Below are 5,098 nucleotides of genomic sequence, written 5' to 3' on the forward strand. Positions count from 1 at the left end.
GCCCTATGGGCTGCCCTGGTTCCTCCCTTCTCCGCCTTCTTCGATGCCGTGCTTTCCCATTATCAGATCCATATGTTGCACCTTGATCCCCAATCCGTCGCCCTTCTCGCCGTCTTCGCCTTTGTCTGCGAGGCCATGGTGGGCATAGCTCCTTCTGTGGCCCTCTTGCGCCATTTCTTCTCGCTGCACCTGACCGACCCCCGGCAGTGCTCGGGTGCCTGAGCTTCCAGGCCGTGGCGGTGACTGCCGGCTCGGGGATTGACTTTGATCTCCCGCCATCTACAAGCGAGTTTCGGACGCGGTGGGTGTATGTTGATGTCAGAGTACTCAGCCCCCTGCTCTCGCCTGCGTTGTCACCCGCCGTCCCCAGCTTCGGCTGGGGTCACGAGGAGCTCGTGAGCTCCCGTCTCGCCTTCGTCTGGCTCCGGCTGAGGAGGCTAAAGGATCTTGGTGTGATCGCGCCCAAGGTGATGAAGGAGTTCCTCCGACGCCGCATCGCCCCACTCCAGTGCCATTCCCAGCCAATGTAGGCCCTGACCGGCGACAGGGATCGCATGAGGCTAAAGGAGTCGGGGCTTCCAGCCGAGGCACGGAGAACGGTGCTCGGCGAGGCAGTTGAGGGGCGGCGCAACCCGCCGCTCCTGAGGCCAAAGTTCCCGAGGCCTCCGCGAGCCGTCGCGAGGCGGAGCCCGACAGCTCTTCCCAGCTCGGCGCCCCTGAGGTCGTCTCCTTGGGCGCTTCTCCAGTCGCGCCCAGTTCTAGCCGCCACTTCCAGCGCTTCGGCAGGCTTCGTGTGGACTTCGAAGCACTCCCCAAGAGGAAGGGGTCCCCAGGTCGCACCGGCGGTGCCCACCGACCATTGAAGCAGAGGAAGTACATCGCCATAGATGAGTAAGTACCTTATATTTGTGATCCCTTGAGTGTTGCTTCCCTTCCTGATGGTGACCTTTCAGGATCCCTTCTGCTAAAGTTGCGAAGCCTCTCGCGAAGCAGCCTCCTCCTGCCTCGAGTCTCCTGCTGGCCTTGAGCGTCCCGAGCCAGCATGCCGCCCCTGGTGCGAGGTCGGCCGGACAGACAGACACGCCAGCTTGGCGTCTCGAACCCTCACTCTTGCCGTCTCTTCTTCGTGTCCTTGCCGGAGGCGTGGCGAGCATACCAAGGCCTCCTCCCCTGGTTGTGGACGGCGGCTGGATGGCTTCAGTGTTGGCTTCCTCTTCAAGCAACGGGCTGCGACTCAATCGGGCTCCCGCCGAAGCCCAGTCGGCGACCGGGGGGCGCCAGCCCCCAGCCCCCTGCCGAGAGGGTGCGAGCCACTTCGGGTCCCGTCTGCAACCCCCGCCGCGGAGGATGGGATCGTCCGCGCGCTTGAGCTTGCGCACCAAAGGAGCATTGTCCGCCACGAGCTTTTTCAGGAGGCAATGGGTGCGTTGAGCCGGCTTGGCGGAGAACTCGTGGATGTGGACGCCCGTCTCGAGGCCAAGGGTCTTCGGCTAATGGAGGAGCGGCATAAACTGAAGGTGGCCATCAACCTCGGGCACCACCAGCGCGAACTTGATAATGCAAAGGCCGAGGTGTCCCTTGTGGCCTCGCGTGAGGCCTGCACTCGGGCCCTGGAAGAGGCATGCGAAGTGGACCGTCGCCGCGAGGTCGCAGAGAAACGCGTGTGGGAGCTCCAAGCCTGGAGCGCCTCCTTGGAGAAGCAGGTGGAAACGCGCAAGGCCGCCCTTGCGTCGAGGAGGGGGATGCCTGCCGAGGAGGAAGAGATCCTGAAGCCCGAGGAAGCGGTGGCGCTGGAAGCCATGAAGCGCGGCCTCGAGCTTGAGAGGTTGGAGACGAGGGAGCGCCAGGTTGCCCGAGCGGAGGACGCCGCTAACGTGCACGAGGCTAGGATCCAGGAGGAGGTCGACAGCAGGGTGGCCAAGCCGCGTGCGGATCTTGTCGGCAGGTACGACCTGAAGCTGGAGCTTGTGGAAGCCGAAGCCGTGGGCCGGACCACCGCCCTCGGGACAGAGTTGGCTGAGGTGGAGCAACGCGAGAAGGCCGCTGCGGCCGCCCTGGTCTCGGCGCAGGCTGAGCTGGCCTTCGCCCGCACCGAGCTGCTTTCTTTTCAGCAGCGAGTCACCAACGCTGTGACCTTCGCGCAGCAGAGCAGGGAGGAAGTGCTTCAACGGCGGACGCTGCAGCACGTGCACGCCCCCATGCTCCAAGACCTCAGGAACAAGGCCAACACGGCGCTGGGCCACATCTGCGAGGAAAATGCCTGTCATCCCCACGCGAACGATTATGCCAGTCACCTCCGCTTCTTCACCGACGTGGTGACGCGTGTGGAGAACCGATCCGAGAGGGCTCGCCAGCTTGTTGAAGAGAGGAGTCGTGGCCTGCTCGGGCGCGCGCTCTCCCGCGTCTTTAGCCACCTCCAGAACACTTACCCCAACTTTGATTTTGACGCCGCCATTGCCCCCACACCCGAGGCCATCCAGGGTGACCAGGCGCGATGGATGGAAGACAATGTGGATGCGCTGGTCAGGGCTTTTACATCTGATGACGATGCGGTGGTGGTCGCGGCGGATGAAGGTGACGTGGTCGACAACGGCGAGGACGGCGCTGGTGGCGGTGACGGTGGTGCCAGCGATGGCGACAGCGACGCCAGTGACGCGTCTGAAGGCGACCCGGGGGACGCCGTAAGCGACATGTCCGATTGAACCAGTGCTTCCCTGTTGTTTATCCTGCATGCGAAAACTCAGGCATGGCCCTGAAGGTTGTAAGAGCATTTTGGGAGGGGGAGCCCCACTTGTAAACAGATTACTACCTCTACTTTTTAGGCCAAGCTAAATATGTGTCTTCATGAGCCCGTGAGCCCTGCTGCGAGCTTGCTGCTGTGGTTTACCTTAGGCAGGACAGGTCCCGAATTGGCTCGTGAGGTTGGGGGTTTCTGAGGAGCTTGCCTATCCGTCCGAGAGGGCCTCGTGAGAAGCAAGCGACGGTGATGGCAAGGCATGAGTGCAGGGCGCGTGCTATACCCAGCCCCCGCTCGCGAGGGGCTCGCGAGGGGGAGGCAGCGGGTGCGAACTCCAAATCAAGGTAAGGGATCAGATTGCAAGAAATCACACGAACGAGAAAAGGCACCCCCCGCGCACATCAATGAAAATTTGAGTTCAAACTTAAATCCAAAGCCAGAAAGCAGGGCTACAGAAAAGAGGTTAAAAGCAAATGGCCGCGTCCGGCGCCAAGTCTAGTCTTCTTGTCTTCTCACCAGCCTGGAGCTAAGTGCTACCACTAGGACGTGGGAGGGAGCCCCCGAGGCCCGAGGGCGGCACTCCTGGGACCCCGGAGCATGTACAGCCCCACTCATTATTACGTGAGAGTGTCACGAGCGAAGACCTTCACAGGTGTGAGCCTTACTTCATATCGCCAGACGAGGGCCCCGCCTTGCGCCACCCTCGACCACCATTGGAGGCCTCCGGAAACCAGGACGACGCTGTCGGATCATGGGTTCCGGCAAAACCCTTAAGGTTTGAACTCTGGGGTGTGCGGGAAGTTCTTTCCCCCCTACCGATCCACGCCCTAGCTTGCTAAGATCTTGCAGACGAACTCAATGAACTCTCAACACAAGAGACACAAGGTTTATACTGGTTCCGGCCACCTTGTGGTGTAATACCCTACTCCAGTGTGGTGGTGGTGGATTGCCTCTTGGGCTGATGATGAATGGTACAAGGGGAAGAACAACCTCCTGAGGTTGAGGTGTTCTTTTGCTTGGTGTGTGGCGAAGGATCAAATGAAATGCCTCTGAATGAGTTATCCCCTATGGTGGTGGCTAGTTCTACTTATATAGGCCCTGGTCCTCTTCCCAAATATTGAGCGGGAAGGTAGCCAACAACGGCCAATTTGAAAGGGGACAGCTAGTACAGCTTATCCTGACAAAAGCGGTCTTCGCCTGCAAAAGGCTCTGGTGGTGACGCCGCCTTGGGCTCCATGGTGACCTCTGTCTTGCCGTCCTGCTGGTCTTGGTCTCGTTGCACTGATATGGAAACCTTTGCTTGATGCCTCGGTACTCCGTGCCTGCGCTTGCCTCCTTAGCACCAAAGAGGAAACAAGGACGCTGCGTGCGCTGGAGCCTGATCGTCATCGCTCACGTCACGAGAACCTCGCGAGGTTTGCTTTGCCTTGATCTGTCCGCCCCTCGCGAGCCAACCTGGTGAGGCCGCTCCTGAGGAGGTCTTGTGTCGTCCGCCTCGCGAGGCTTGGCCCCTCGCGAGGGTCTTGGATGCCTTGTTGACGAAGATGGGCCATACAGGCCTGCTAGCACAGCCACGCCGTGGGCGGCAGGCAGGCACGTCTGGGGACCCCTGTTCCCAGAACACCGACAGTAGCCCCCGTGCCCAAGGCGCGCTCGTGCTTGGCTTCGAGGCAAAGCCAAAGGTCAAGTGTGGAGCACCGCGGGCCCCATAAGCCTACGGCCTTGCTCGACGTGTGGCGGTTGATTGGACGTGGGCGTCTCCGCTTCCCCACGCTGCCTCGGCAACCACCCGCCTTGACAAGGGCTGGCACAGACAGTGCTTGCCTTTACTGCTCTCTTTCACCTTGCTCCAGATCCCCTTTCTCGCTCCTTGCTACCGAAACCTCCAGATCTGCTCCAACCTCCCTCTTCACCTGCGACCAATGGCCCCGCGCAGGGTCTAGTCTTCCTCATCGCCGGCTTGGTACGAACCAGCGCTCGACGCGTCCAATGTCTCGGAGAAGAACCTCGCCGCCACGCGCTTGCTGACAGCGGGGGAGAGCAACGAGAGGGGGAAGACGGAGCTCCGGGTTGCCTCCGACGCGCCGGAGCCCGAGGGAAGCACGTTCTTCCCCTTCTTCATGAGCAGTATCACCACCGGGTTGGTTCCTCCCTTCTTTGACTTCTTCTATGAGGTCCTCGGCCATTACAGGCTGCAGGCGCTGCATCTTCATCCCAACTCCATCCTTCTCCTGTCCATCTTCGCCTATTATTGTGAGGCGTATCTGGGCGTGATGCTGTCCGTGGCTCTGCTGCGCCACTTCTTCTTCCTCCGCGTCAGCGAGGGCCATATCTCCGGGTGCGCCAATTTCATTGCGGCCG

This window comes from Triticum aestivum, chromosome 5D, assembly GCF_018294505.1.
Source record: "Triticum aestivum cultivar Chinese Spring chromosome 5D, IWGSC CS RefSeq v2.1, whole genome shotgun sequence".
Classification (NCBI taxonomy): domain Eukaryota; kingdom Viridiplantae; phylum Streptophyta; class Magnoliopsida; order Poales; family Poaceae; genus Triticum; species Triticum aestivum.